This window comes from Mustela nigripes, chromosome 12, assembly GCF_022355385.1.
Source record: "Mustela nigripes isolate SB6536 chromosome 12, MUSNIG.SB6536, whole genome shotgun sequence".
Lineage (NCBI taxonomy): Eukaryota > Metazoa > Chordata > Mammalia > Carnivora > Mustelidae > Mustela > Mustela nigripes.
The window spans coordinates 123,201,257-123,217,637 of record NC_081568.1 but is presented as its reverse complement, the minus strand read 5'-3'; the positions used below and the strand labels follow the sequence as shown (position 1 = coordinate 123,217,637).

At 35.8% G+C, this 16,381-nt stretch overlaps 1 pseudogene; it reads right to left on the bottom strand.

Moving 5' to 3' along the window:
* Nucleotides 1–13,776: 13,776 nt before the first annotated feature.
* LOC132027600 (vesicle transport through interaction with t-SNAREs homolog 1B-like) lies at nucleotides 13,777–14,484 on the bottom strand (annotated as a pseudogene).
* Nucleotides 14,485–16,381: the final 1,897 nt, after the last annotated feature.

The following is a 16,381-nucleotide window of genomic DNA, read 5'->3' as shown; positions in this document are numbered from 1 at the left end:
GAGAGAGGGGAGCAGAAGGTATACTGGAGAGAATTATTGGGAGAATTTCCCCAATATGGCAAAGGGAAAGAGCATCAAAATTCAGGAGGTTCAGAGAACGCCCCTCAAAATCAGTAAGAATAGGCCCACACCCCGTCACCTAATAGTAAGATTTACAAGTCTCAGAGACAAAGAGAAAATCCTGAAAGCAGCCTGGGAAAAGAAGTCTGTAACATACAATGGTAAAAATATTAGATAGGCAGCTGACTTATCCACAGAGACCTGGCAGGCCAGAAAGAGCTGGCATGATATTTTCAGAGCACTAAACGAGAAAAACATGCAGCCAAGAATACTATATCCAGCTAGGCTATCATTGAAAATAGAAGGAAAGATTAAAAGCTTCCAGGACAAACAAAAACTGAAAGAATTTGCAAACACCAAACCAGCTCTACAGGAAATATTGAAAGGGGTCCTCTAAGCAAAGAGAGAGCCTACAAGTGGTAGATCAGTAAGGAACAGAGACCATATACAGTAACAGTCACCTTACAGGCAATACAATGACACTAAATTCATATCTCTCAATAGTTACCCTGAATGTTAATGGGCTAAATGCCCCAATCAAAAGACACAGGGTATCAGAATGGATAAAAAAACAAAACCTATCTATATTTTGCCTCCAAGAAACTCATTTTAAACCCCAAGACACCTCCAGATTTAAAGTGAGGGGGTGGAAAAGAATTTACCATGCTAATGGACATCAGAAGAAAGCAGGACTGGCAATCCTTATATCAGATCAATTAGATTTTAAGCCAAAGACTATAATAAGAGATGAGGAAGGACACTATATCATACTCAAAGGGTCTGTCCAACAAGAAGATTTAACAATTTTAAATATCTATGCCCCCAACGTGGGAGCAGCCAACTATAGAAACCAATTAATAACAAAATCAAAGAAACACATCAACAATAATACAATAATAGTAGGGGACTTTAACACTCCCCTCACTGAAATGGACAGATCATCCAAGCAAAAGATCAGCAAGGAAATAAAGGCCTTTAACGACACACTGGACCAGATGGACATCACAGATATATTCAGAACATTTCATCCCAAAGCAACAGAATACACATTCTTCTCTAGTGCGCATGGAACATTCTCCAGAATAGATCACATCCTCGGTCCTAAATCAGGACTCAACCGGTATCAAAAGATTGGGATCATTCCCTGCATATTTTCAGACCACAATGCTCTAAAGCTAGAACTCAACCACAAGAGGAAGTTTGGAAAGAACCCAAATACATGGAGACTAAACAGCATCCTTCTAAAGAATGAATGGGTCAACCGGGAAATCAAAGAAGAATTGAAAAAAATCATGGAAACAAATGATAATGAAAATAGAACGGTTCAAAATCTGTGGGACACAACAAAGGCAGTCCTGAGAGGAAAATATATAGAGGTTCAAGCCTTTCTCAAGAAACAAGAAAGGTCTCAGGTACACAACCTAACCCTACACCTAAAGGAGCTGGAGAAAGAACAAGAAAGAAACCCTAAGCCCAGCAGGGGAAGAGAAATAAGAAAGATCAGAGAAGAAATCAATGAAATAGAAATAAAAAAAAAAACAATAGAGCAAATCAACAAAACCAGGAGCTTGTTCTTTGAAAGAATTAATAAAATTGATAAACCCCTGGCCAGACTTATCAAAAAGAAAAGAGAAAGGACCCAAATAAATAAAATCATGAACAAAAGAGGAGAGATCACAACTAACACCAATGAAATACAAACTATTATAAGAACATACTATGAGCAACTCTACACCAATAAATTTGACAATCTGGAAGAAATGGATGCATTCCTAGAAACATATAAACTACCACAACTGAACCAGGAAGAAATAGAAAGCCTGAACAGACCCATAACCAGTAAGGAGATTGAAACAGTCATTAAAAATCTCCAAACAAACAAAAGCCCAGGGCCAGACGGCTTCCCAGGGGAATTCTACCAAACATTTAAAGAAGAACTAATTCCTATTCTCCTGAAACTGTTCCAAAAAATAGAAATGGAAGGAAAACTTCCAAACTCATTTTATGAGGCCAGCATCACCTTGATCCCAAAACCAGACAAGGATCCCACCAAAAAAGAGAGCTATAGACCGATATCCTTGATGAACACAGATGCGAAAATACTCAACAAAATACTAGCCAATAGGATTCAACAGTACATTAAAAAGATTATTCACCACGACCAAGTGGGATTTATTCCAGGGCTGCAAGGTTGGTTCAACATCCGCAAATCAGTCAATGTGATACAACACATCAATAAAAGTAAGAACAAGAACCATATGATACTCTCAATAGATGCTGAAAAAGCATTTGACAAAGTACAACATCCCTTCCTGATCAAAACTCTTCAAAGTGTAGGGATAGAGGGCACATACCTCAATATCATCAAAGCCATCTATGAAAAACCCACCGCAAATATCATTCTCAATGGAGAAAAACTGAAAGCTTTTCCGCTAAGGTCAGGAACACGGCAGGGATGTCCATTATCACCACTGCTATTCAACATCGTACTAGAGGTCCTAGCCTCAGCAATCAGACAACAAAAGGAAATTAAAGGCATCCAAATCGGCAAAGAAGAAGTCAAATTATCACTCTTCGCAGATGATATGATACTATATGTGGAAAACCCAAAAGACTCCACTCCAAAACTGCTAGAACTTATACAGGAATTCAGTAAAGTGTCAGGATATAAAATCAATGCACAGAAATCAGTTGCATTTCTCTACACCAACAGCAAGACAGAAGAAAGGGAAATTAAGGAGTCAATCCCATTTACAATTGCACCCAAAACCATAAGATACCTAGGAATAAACCTAACCAAAGAGACACAGAATCTATACTCAGAAAACTATAAAGTACTCATGAAAGAAATTGAGGAAGACACAAAGAAATGGAAAAATGTTCCATGCTCCTGGATTGGAAGAATAAATATTGTGAAAATGTCTATGCTACCTAAAGCAATCTACACATTTAATGCAATTCCTATCAAAGTACCATCCATCTTTTTCAAAGAAATGGAACAAATAATGCTAAAATTTATATGGAACCAGAAAAGACCTCGAATAGCTAAAGGGATATTGAAAAAGAAAGCCAACGTTGGTGGCATCACAATTCCGGACTTCAAGCTCTATTACAAAGCTGTCATCATCAAGACAGCATGGTACTGGCACAAAAACAGACACATAGATCAATGGAACAGAATAGAGAGCCCAGAAATAGACCCTCACCTCTATGGTCAACTAATCTTCAACAAAGCAGGAAAGAATGTCCATGGAAAAAAGACAGCCTCTTCAATAAATGGTGTTGGAAAAATTGGACAGCCACATGCAGAAAAATTAAATTGGACTATTTCCTTACACCACACACAAAAATAGACTCAAAATGGATGAAGGACCTCAATGTGAGAAAGGAATCCATCAAAATCCTTGACGAGAGCACAGGCAGCAACCTCTTCGACCTCAGCCGCAGCAACATCTTCCTAGGAACATCTCCAAAGGCAAGGGAAACAAGGGCAAAAATGAACTATTGGGATTTCATCAAGATCAAAAGCTTTTGCACAGCAAAGGAAACAGTTAACAAAATAACAAAACTGACAGAATGGAGAAGATATTTGCAAACGACATATCAGATAAAGGACTAGTGTCCAAAATCTATAAAGAACTTAGCAAACTCAACACCCAAAGAACAAATAATCCAATCAAGAAATGGGCAGAGAACATGAACAGACATTTCTGCAAAGAAGACATCCAGATGGCCAACAGACACATGAAAAAGTGCTCCATATCATTCGGCATCAGGGAAATACAAATCAAAACCACAATGAAATATCACCTCACACCAGTCAGAATGGCTAAAATCAACAAGTCAGGAAATGACAGATGTTGGCGAGGATGTGGAGAAAGGAGAACCCTCTACACTGTTGGTGGGAATGCAAGCTGGTGCAACCACTCTGGAAAACAGCATGGAGGTTCTTCAAAATGTTGAAAATAGAACTGCCCTATGACCCACCAATTGCACTACTGGGTATTTACCCTAAAGATACTAACGTAGTGATCCAAAGGGGCACGTGCACTCCAATGTTTATAGCAGCAATTTCCACAATAGCCAAACTATGGAAAGAACCTAGATGTCCATCAACAGATGAATGGATAGGGAAGATGTGGTATATATACACAATGGAATACTATGCAGCCATCAAAAGTAATGAAATCTTGCCATTTGTGACAACATGGATGGAACTAGAGCGTATCATGCTTAGTGAAATAAGTCAAACAGAGAAAGCCAACTATCACATGATCTCCCTGATATGAGGAAGTGGTGATGCAACATGGGGGCTGAAGTGGGTAGGAGAAGAATCAATGAAACAAGATGGGATTGGGAGGGAGACACACCATAAGAGACTCTTAATCTCACAAAACAAACTGAGGGTTGCTGAGGGGAGGGGGGTTGGGAGAAGGGGGGTGGGGTTATGGACATTGGAAAGGGTATGTGCTTTGGTGAGTGCTGTGAAGTGTGTAAACCTGGCGATTCACAGACCTGTACCCCTGGGCATAAAAATATATGTTTATAAAAATTAAAAAATTTAAAAAAAAAAGAAGTTTCATTTCAAAAATGTGTCCCGTTATTTATTAATTTAGTATGGTATTTATCTTTTTGTTAATTAAGTTTTAAATGCCTTAAACATATTTTGGATATAAGCCTTTTACCAGATATATGATTTTCATATGTTTTATCCTGACCTGTAACAAATCTTTTATTATCTCAATGTAACTTCTCAAAGAGCCAACTTCTCAATTTTTATGAAGTCTGCATTGTCTATCTTAATAGTTTGTTCTTTCAGTGTCATACCTAAGACATCTTTGCCTAAGTGAAGTCAAAAGTATTTTTTCTGATGTTTTCTTTTAGACGTTTTATAATGTTAGCTATTTCACTTACATATGCTACATCTTAGTTAATTTTATACACAGTGCAAAATACAGACCAAAATTATTATCTTGTATATATGGATATCTCATTGATTTCACCCATTTATTTAAAAGATTTCATTCCACCACTGAATTGCCTTTGCCTCTTTGAAAAAAAAATTTCCATATATTTAGAGTTCTATTTTATGACTCTTCAGTTCCAATGATCTTTTGTTCTATTTGGACAATAAATAACATGCTTTCTTGATTAGTTGATGATCATAGTCCTATAGAGTAAATAAATTAATTTTGGTATTTAAGTAGCTAAGTACATATATAATTTCAATCAATTTTACATAATTTGTCTATTGTTTGTTACTAAGACTTGTGCATATTTAGAAAACTTCTCCATGAGGAATAGAGCTAATGTATGATTCACCTCACTGTTACCTACCCAAGTGTTATACTTGAGAATGTTTGGCCCAATTAAACATTTACACATGCCAGGGGAATGCAGTTACCATGTCAGAAGGACTGCTTCTGTAATACTCAGGAATCTCAGAATGAGTAGGTGAGAAATTTCAATATATTTTTTTCTGTTAAGTTATATTTTTCACCTAAAACTGTGAACAGCAAACTTTGAGTGCAAACATATTTGATAACACATTCTTCTTATTATCAGCTAAGGCTGGCTGAAAACTTTGACTTCTGCATAAGTCAAACTATTAAAATGAACTTTAGTGTACATCATTTTCCTGAAATTTTCTACCTTTTCCATTTATTGGTTGGGATGCGTTTTCTAAGTGTATTATTGGAAAGAGTTAAACTTTCACTTTCTCCTCTTTTTAATAGGAGATAAGGCTAGAAAATCATGAAAATCTTTGATAGTTGCCAAACTGACAAATGACACTAAGAAGAAAATAGACCCTATGCAGAGGAATTAATTTTGACTTTCTAATAATATATTTGGTGTAATTATAATGTCATCTTTGATAGATAGAGTCTTTTATTCCTCATTTATAACTTATACAGTGTCTTCCGCAAGAAAAAGACAAAGTTACTGATTGTTTGAAGTAGGTTTTCTCAGAAATTCACTAATTATTATCACAGATTTATTTAGGTATTTAATTAACATGACCAAATAATTATAGAAAGAGCATTTTATGGCTTTCAATAAGTTTATCTTCGCAAATAATTTAATGCAAAATAGTTTTGTAATATGTGCATATGCATACTGGTCAAAAAACCTCTATCTTTAGAATGATTATAACAAATCAACAAGAATGTTCTTTAATTCTTAGTAATCAATATAGACTACTAAAATATAAATTGTGAGGTTAATAGCAAGTTAATATAAAGGTAGCCACATCAAATTAAATCTTGCGCATGTTGTGTGAGTTTGCAGATTTTATAACAGTACAGAGTCATGGGCAATGATATAGTATCAAATTCATGCTAGTAAGTTTCTTTCTAATATAAATAATAAGGAAAAACATTTAAGACAAATTCATTAAAAACAGAGGAATACTATAATAATAAAATTCACAAAGAATATATAACTAGCATAAATATTTCTGTCACCCTGCAAATTTTATCTATATCAACACTTATATCTACATGTATATCTCTAAGTATATCTGTATTTGGATGAATGGATAGATAGATGCAATTATTAGGGCTATAAGGGAAATTGAGAGAAATTCAGAAATATTAGGGTAAGCTAACATATTAACTTCTCGCTACTCAGAGTGTTACTGAAAAGCATAAAAGTTAACAAATTGCCAAAATCTTCACAGAAGGAGGGATTGTAATAGAGACTTCTGGAATTGACTGAAACAAGATGGAGAGTAAGTGGTATTACCCAATGGCAGGGGTTGTTTGGTTTAGGATGAAGGTGGGGACAGAAACCTGTATGTCGTAATGAGGAGCAAAAAGCATCTCTGATGCTAGCAGAATGAGGAAGTAACTAGTCACCCCTTAAGAAGCCTGCAAAAAAGAAGCTTCCTTTCAAACAACCAGGCTTTAAGTTACATGATAAGGTAGGAAGATGTAGAGCAAGTTCAGGGGTAGATAGTTGATAGACTATAAGTTACAAATTGGAAGGGTTTGGCACAGAAGATAAAAATCACACAAAATAATGTTGATTGTACTATGTCATTTTTTTCCTGAGTCACAGTATGTCATTTTAACCTGCAGATTCAAGTCTTTCCTTTGGGAATAATTTCCTCTATCTGGAGTATTTTCCATTTGTCTGTTCTATTCTCCTCTCCAAAAAGCCAATTACTAAATCTACCAAAATATTCATATTTTCCTTTTAAACTTTTTTATTTCAATTTTCTCTAGAATGACTGCAATATAACTTCCTGAGTTTATAGTCTTTAATATTTTCTACTTTTAATGTGATAGTCCTTTTTATAATGCCTTTATATACTTTGTTTTGCCTTTGAATACTCTTTAATTGATTTGTTGGCTTGCTAATTACTCTTTACATAAATTATCTTTGAACCTTTATACTGACATATATTTATTTCAAATGTGCAGGTAGATGAGTTTATTCAAATGGATAGTCATATAACTATCACCACAAACAAAATATAAAATATTTCCATCACCACAAAATTTCTCTAGTGCTTTTGTTTGCTTTATAATGTCTTTTTTGACAGTTTAATTGATATATAATCATATACTGCAAATTTATCCATTTAAAGTATACATTTCAATGTATTTAGTATATTCAGAGTTATGAAACCAACACAACAATAAATTTTAGAACATTTTATCACTCCAGTAAGAAATCCTATACCCATTAGCAGGTACCTCAAACCCACCTATCTATCTCTATCTCTGGGCAACAATTATTCTATTTTTGTTCTCTACAGACTTTCCCAGTCTGAATATTTTACATAAATTGTATCATATAATATGTGGTCTTCTGTTACTGATTTTTTTTCACTTAGCATAGTTTTCAGAGTTCATTTATGTTGCAGTACCTAGTTGTTATTATCTACATTTTTTTATGATAACCATCATATTGGGTATGAAGTGATATCTCATTATGGCCTTGATTTCTGTTTCTACTTGGATAACGAGCAACATTTCACACATTTGTTGGCCACTGTATATCTTCTTTTTTTTTTAAGATTTTTAAATTTATCTTAGAGAGAGGGAGAGAGAGCATGAATGGGAGGGGCAGAAGGAGAGGCAGAGAGACTCTAAAGAGACTCCATGCTGAGCAGAGAACCAGATGCAGGGCTTGATCTCACATGAGGCTCGTGAGATCATGACCTGAGCCAAAACCAAGTTGTGAGCTCGACTGTTCTATGCAGGTATATTGTATATTTTCTTTGGAGAAATACCCATTCATATCCATTACTCATTATTTAATTGGGTAATTTCCCTTATTATTCTGCTTTAAGGGATGGTTATACATCTTAGATATAAATCTCTTGTCAGATCCATAGGATTTGCTAATTTTCACTTTCCTGTTGGTTTCTATAGAAGCACAAATATTGTTAATTTTGATGACTGGATTGTCTTTTCATTTGCTTTCATTTGTTTTATCTGTTGTCTTATTAACTAGTAAGGGTCTATTATACAGCATAGTTATAAGTCCTTGATCTGATAGTATGTTTTACAGGTATTTCCTCCCAGTCTCTGACTTGTTTTTCATTCCTTCAACAATGGATGGTGAAGAGCAAAAAACATCTTTTCAGTTAAGACATAATATTTACTTACTTTTCTTTAAGTCATCTGGTTTAAACTGTGATTTTCCTTTCTCTGATGAATTGCCTTGGCACTTTTGACAAAAATCAATTGGCTATGCTCCTGGACTCTCTACTCTTTTTCATTGAGCTACAGATTTCTTTTTCTGAATACCTAGCTATCTTGATTACTATGACTTTATTATAAATGTTGAAATATGTTTAAGATAACTTTTGCAGCATTATTTTTCTTTTAAATATTGCTTCGGACATTATAGATGCTTTGAATTCTTTTATAAGTCTTAGAATAATCTTGTCCATTTCTAGAGATAAAAACCTGCTAGGGGTTTCCTCAGGAATATACTGAATCTAGACATCCATATGGGGAGAAGTGCTCTTATAGCACTGTTGATTCTCTAATACATGAGCATCACTTTTCTTCTCATTCATTTAATTTCTCTCAGCAAGGGATGTCTGGGTGGTTCAGTCAGTTAAGTGTCTGCCTTAGGCTCAGGTCATGATCCCAGGGTCCTAGGATTAAATCTGCTTGCTCAGCTGGGAGAAAGCTTCTCCTTCTCCCTGTCACTGCCCCCTGCTTGTGCTCTCTCTCTCTCTCTCTCTCTGATAAATAAATAAAATTTTTAAAACTATCTCTCTCAACAACATATTTATTTCTTAATGTAGAAAACGTGTGCATACATTTTGGATACAGTCATAGGTAATTTTTGCTATCATAAATGGAATTATTTTTTTAATTTCAATTTTACAATCCTTTGCTGCTACCTATTCAAATAAAATTAATTTTTATACTGAACTTGAATCTGCTAACTTCATACATCTAATAATTTGGCTTCTTAGTTACAACTATTATAGATTTCCTACAATTTTTATAAATAATCATAACATCTACAAATAGGAAATTTTAACTCCTTCCTTTTTAATCTTACACCTTTATTTGCCTTACCTTATTCGAATGGCTAGGTCCTCTAATAAAAAGTCAAATGCAACTGATGAAAACACATATCCTAGTATTCCATCTTAAGGATAAAACATTCAGCATTTCACCACTAGTATGATTTTTGGTTATTGGTGTTTTGGAAGCTACTCTTTATCAGCTTCAGTTCCTTAATATTTCAAGTTTGCTCATTCTTTTTATCCTGAATGGAAGCTGGGTACTGTCAAACAGAACAGTGATTTATTCCTCTTCATTTTATGGGAAAATTGAGTAAATCTGGCATTTTTCCTTTTGAACTGTCTAATAAAATGTACTAGAGACACCATCTGTATCTAGTATTTTTATTTCAGAAAAGATTGATATAAACATGCATATTTGGAAATATTTGGTACTAATCAGATAGTCTATTTCTTCTAATCAGTTCACTTGCAATCCTATCTAGTGTATGCTTCATTTCAGATATATTTTTTCAAAGTTTTTTTTAACTTTATTTTTTCAGTGTTCCGAGTTTCATTGTTTATGCATCACACCCAATGCTCCATGCAATATGTGCCCTCCATAATACCCACTACCAGGCTCACCGAACCCCCCACACCCCACCCCTTCAAAATCCTCAGTTTGTTTCTCGGAGTCCACAGTCTCTCATGGTTTATCTCCCCACTCTGATTTCCCCCAATTCCCTTCTCCTCTCCTTCTCCCAATGTCCTCTGTGTTATTCCTTATGCTCCACAAGTAAGTGAAACCATATAATTGACTCTCTCTGCTTGACTTATTTCACTCAGCATAATCTCTTTCAATCCCATCCATGTTGATACAAAAGCTGGGTATTCATCCTTTCTGATGGAGGCATAATACTCCATTGTATATATGGACCATATCTTCTTTATCCATTCGTTTGTTGAAGGGAATCTTGGTTCTTTCCACAATTTGGCGACTGTGGCCATTGCTGCTATGAACATTGGGGTACAGATGGCCCTTCTTTTCACTACATCTGTATTTTGGGGTAAATACCCAGTAGTGCAATGGGAGGGTCAAAGGGTAGCTCTATTTTTAATTTTTAAAGGAATCTCCACACTGTTTACCAAAGTGGTTTCACCAACTTGTATTCCCACCAACAGTGTAAGAGGGCTCCCCTTTCTCCACATCCTCTCTAACACTTGTTTACAGTCTTGTTAATTTGGGGCATTCTAACTGGTGTAAGGTGGTATCTCAATGTGGTTTTAATTTGAATCTCCCTGATGGCTAATGATGATGAAGATTTTTTCATGTGTTTGTTAGCCATTTGTATGTTTGTAACTTTTTCTATTTTGTTTCATCATGTTATACTTTTGTTTATATCCACAAGAATATGGAGATTATGGATTTAACATTTTTATTTATTTAGTTAGTTAGTTAGTTAGTTAGTTAGTTACTTATGTTAGTCACCATATAGTACATCATTACTTTTTGATGTAGGTTCCATTATTCATTGTTTGCATATAATACCCACTGATTGTAACATTTTTAATATCCTTTTCTTTGTTCTTTGCAGATCTCTTTTTATTGAATTTTTGGTAAATGACAACACTAACAATTTAATAAAATAATACCAAAAAATCAGCCCACTAATATCTCACCTATATCCCAAATTCAGTCTACTGAATTTTTAAAAGAACACTCTAGTTGTTTCTTACTAAAGTTACTGTACATTGGCATAGTACTTAACAGTTGTTTTAGATCAGACAGTGGTTTCCTTGCAATCTCGAAATATTTCAGTTACTTACTGTGGTAAATATATTGTATTTCTGCTCAACAACATAAAGTTCTTTCGCCAGAGTCAACATAATAGTTCCCTACCACTTTGATATGAAAAACAGCCATCTGATTTGATTATGACAATGAAATGTTAGTGCTAGTTTTGAGGATTTAAGGGCTGCTGAAGTAGTCAGCAGTGTCCTAGCCTGCCTAAACCATCATCCTCAAAGATTCATGATGCCAAAAATTAAAAAGCATAACCACCAGTCAACCATAATGGATACATAGCTTGAAAGAGAATTATATGTTTGTGTTTCTCAACCATTAAGATTAATTTTTGTTTATTTATTAGTAAGAGTTATGATCATTTATTAATAAGAAATAAATTATTGTATACATTACAACTGACATTTAACTGGTAGTTAATAATGTTTCCTATCAGGTTCTAAACACTGCTGTAGAATCAATACTAGACTGTGTTCCAAAATCTATACATTATTTTGCTAGAAATACAAAATTGTCTATAGAGATACTATGACACAGAAAATCCCTAAACCAGAATTGGCACTTGGGATGGGGAAATTATTATCGCACAAATTTTGGGAACTGAAAAGTAACTGACTTAAATAAATGTATCAGAAAAGAAGTTGAGTTCATTTAAATTTTTAGAAGAAATTATTTTATGGTGATAGAACTTTGCCAGTGCACTGAAAAATAATAGTTCATTTAAACACCTTTGAAGAATATATTTGCTTTGCTTCCTTGTCCATTAATGAACTATTTAATGTTTCATCCAAAAGAATTTCAATCAAGGGGGTTTACATTTGTCAAACTGTTATTATTTTTATTAAAAAAAATTTCTCAACCTAATTTCACCAAGACATGCATGACAGCTAGTGCTCATAGTCTAATACACTTAATTTTAGGGCTAGAGTTGCCAGCTAATGAAGTCGATCTGTTGATCCAAGACAGTTTTAATCCATTTTGATTAATCTAATTAAATGTCACTTCTGCAATCTTCCCCATTAGTCTGTGACATGTTAAACTTTTATCAGCTAAGAAATTACTGTATTTTATGTCCAGTTTCTTTATTTTTGAGAAGTGCCAGAGAGACCCTGCTTTCTGTTGCCTGTTTTCTGTACTTCCAATGAACATACTTGCAAATATGTTTTCTTTTTTTTTTTTTAATTTATTTGACAGACAGAGATCACAAGTAGGTAAAGAGGCAGGCAGAGAGAAAGGAAGGAAAGCAGTCTCCCTGCTGAGCAGAGAGCCCGATGCAGGGCTTGATCCCAGGATCCTGGGATCATGACCCAAGCTGAAAGCAGAGGCTTTAACCCACTGAGCCACCCAGGCGCCCCGAAAATACGTTTTCAATGTGTAAAAAGGTAAAGGTCTCCTTTTAAACATTGAATAATGTTTACATATTTATTGTCAATTTCTAAAACATTAACATATTTTCATTTCAGGGGTGACTAACAAATTAAAACTAAGACCTCACTTACATTTCAATAAACTATTATGCCTAGGGAGTGTGCACCAAACGCTTGCATTGCTGTCTTTGTGGTTGGTTTCTTTTTCCCTTTCTTCCTCCCTCCTTCTTCTTTTTCTCCTTTTCTTTTCTTTCTTTCCTTCCTTCCTTTTTCTCTCTCTCTCCCTCCCTTCCTCCCTTTCCTTTCTTCCCTCACCACAAAAAATGTACACCTGTTTTGATGTTTAGTTTTGCTCCCCAAAGTTCCTTTACATTAATAAGACTGTTAGCCTTTTTCAAAGTGAAAAGTGAGAAAGTGTTTTAAGTATAATAACAAATTTGAGGTAAATCAAAATTTTAAACTTAAAACTTTACATAAACAATTTGGGCTTTTTTCTTGAATCACCTGAATACCTGAAACTTACAAATGTTCTTTAAAAGAACTTTTATACCCATTAGCTTTAGGAATATAATATTTCAGACTGTTCTGAAAATTTAACCTATTGCCATTCTAATACACAACAGATAAGAATTATTCAAGTTACCTGTGTTGTTGGCCCCCAAAGCCAGAGAGAGTTTCTTCCTAAAATCCAATTTGATTGTTTTCTTTCTTTGCATTGATTTAAAATTCTTATCACTTAGAATTTTATTGAAGGCCCTCAGAAATTTAGTTTCAGTCTACCCTCACCTTTTACTGGCTCTTCACATCTATGCATCGAAACAATTAGGCATTTTCCTGAGACATTTCACTTATTACCTGAAAACTTGATAATATACATATAATTTTTTTTAAGAAGTCAAGCAGCATCTATTACCTTGGTCTATCATACTGGTCTTGTTACTTTTCCTTCACAATTAAATGGTTTTCTGCCTTCTCTCCCTCCCCCCCACAATTCTGGCTACTAAACACAGTACATCCTTGAACCATTAGCTCATAGCAACACTATGCTTATTCTCCTTCTCTAACACCATTCATTCACAGATCAAAGTTCTGGTGCACAAACCCTTCCCTGTAGGAATTTCAGTGCTTTTGAAAGGATCTGTTATAATCCAGGTCCCTAGGAAGGCCAGCTCCAGTGACATGAGGATGGACAGTAGCAGCCTGCTGGTTGTCACTTTTCTGAACACTGGACAGAGAATCTTTCCACTTCTGCTCAAGTTTTCACTTGTATTTGTTTACCGACCTCCTCTTGGTACATTCCAACTGGTCACACTGCTCCCCCAGCTCTTCTGTGATTTCTGGGCCAATCTGGCTAGTCTCTGGGGCAGTCCAATGAGAGCACCCAATACTCTGGGTAGTCCAGTTCAGGCCATCAGTACCTTGCAGAAGCAACTCTCTTTGAGACTGCAACCCCCTCACACGTTCATTCTCTACAGTGTATGCGCCATATTTCATGTGCCCTCACCCTCCAGGTGGGGTTGTCAAAGATATGCGTCTTACTTTCTGATGAAGGTTTGGCAAGGCCTTCTGGTAGGTTTGAAGCTTTGACATCATAAGGTTAGGGAAAAATAGAGGTGCATGATGTGGTTTCTCTTCCATCTTTGCCAGAATTTCATTTGCAACAGGAAAAATCTGATCAGCTGCTGCTTCTCTTCTGTCCCTGCCATCCACAGGAGACACTCTGGCACCCCTGAAAGGTGTTCATGGAGGCCATAGAAGACCTCATGAAGTTTCTTAAAATGTTACAAATAAGGTGTCGGAAGTGGCCATGGCACAGGTCATGCTCCAGCAGTGGCCACCGAGATTTGCATCAAGAGGTCTACTCCGATCCCCAGGATCAGCCATCCACCCCAACATATATTGGGGCAACTGCCCCACCACTGCCTGGAACAAGGTGCTTCCTGCAGCTAAAATATTTTTTAATACATGAGGAAATTCATTGTTTAAAGGAGAAAATCTTCTCCCCGAAAGTGTTATTTTGTTTAATCTTAAATTAAAAGACTGCTTTTTGGATAATTTGTTTTATCACAATAATTGTTATAAAACTGTATTTTTCTTTGGCACACAGATCAAGTAATATTATGCAAAGAAAAGACTATGACTTGACATACAGAACCACATAGTAACATCCTTTCGGACAACTTTTGGGTCAAAATCTCCTGCCTGGGGGGGAGGGGGTTTGGGAGAAGGGGGTGGGATTATGGACATTGGGGAGGGTATGTGCTTTGGTGAGTGCTGTGAAGTGTGTAAACCTGGTGATTCACAGACCTGTACCCCTGGGGATAAAAATATATGTTTATAAAAAATAAATAAATAAATAAAAAGAAAAAAAAATCTCCTGCCTGCTATAAACTGATATTTTAGAATTATCACATTTGTAAATGATTTATATTTTGATTAGTTCTGTTTGTCTCATTATACTCTGTTTACCTCTATTTGGCTGGTTCGTGTCCCCTATAGTGTACATTATCTATAGCCTCCATTGTTCTAGGTGGTTACATTTATCAATATTTATAGTTCTCTTTACTGATGATTGATTGCTACATCTTCATTTTTAGATTTCACATGTTTTACTCGTAAAGACAGAGCCTTGTGTTTGTGGAATAACTGGAACCAGATTAGTTTTCTGCTGTGAACAGCTATAAAACTGGACAAAGCATATGAGGCATCTGGTTTCATAAAATGAGTGCAAAGCTACAATCCCTGACAGAACTTCAGCAATGACTTGAGCTCAGTGATGTGAACTCAACAATAACACTCCTCTGCCTGGGTACGATTTTCTCAGCCTTAATAAAGATGTGGAATTTTGCAAAACATAGAATTCCCATTGTGCTGAGGAGCCAGAAATCAGAGTTCTGGTCAGCTGAAGCAGCAGGAATCTATAAGCCAGGATAGTGATGAGGAAGGTGCTGGGTAGAGACTGGAATTCAGAAGTCAGCATAAGGATTCCTTGGGAATCCATGGCTGAGGGGCGGCTTGTACACTCATGTCTCAGCAGAAAGTGGCCATCAAAGATTTAAAGAGGAATAGATACCAGAAGGTGAGGGACATCTTGGTAGAAGAGTTCCTTAGGACATAGGAAATCTGTCAGAATTGTTCAACTTACTTGATACCTCCTTGATACCCCTGGAATTCCTCTGAGAAATCAAAAAGGCCGAATCTGAAAAATAAGGACCATTCCCTATCGTAAGACTTCTATTTGTTTCCTGGAACAGCCATAATGAAGTACAAAGATGTGAGTGACTTAACCAACAGAAATTTTGTTCTGGAGACTAGAAGTCTGAGTTCAAGGCTTTGGCCGAGTTAGTTCCTTCTGATACCATGAGAGAGTATCTGTTCCATGCCTCTCTTCTAGCTTCTGGTGCTTTGCCAGCAATCTGCCATCCTTTGTCTTGTAGACCCTGTACTGTATCTCTGCCTTCATATTCCCATGAGTCTTCTCTGTATGTGTGTCTTTGTTCATATTCCCCCCCCCCTTTTTTTTTGATTTTTTATTTTTATTTTTATTTTATTTGACAGAGAGAGAGAGATCACAAGTAGGCAGAGAGGCAGGCAGAGACAGAGGGGGAAGCAGGCTCCCTGCCCAGCAGAGAGCCGATGCAGGACTCGATCCCAGGACACTGAGATCATGACCTG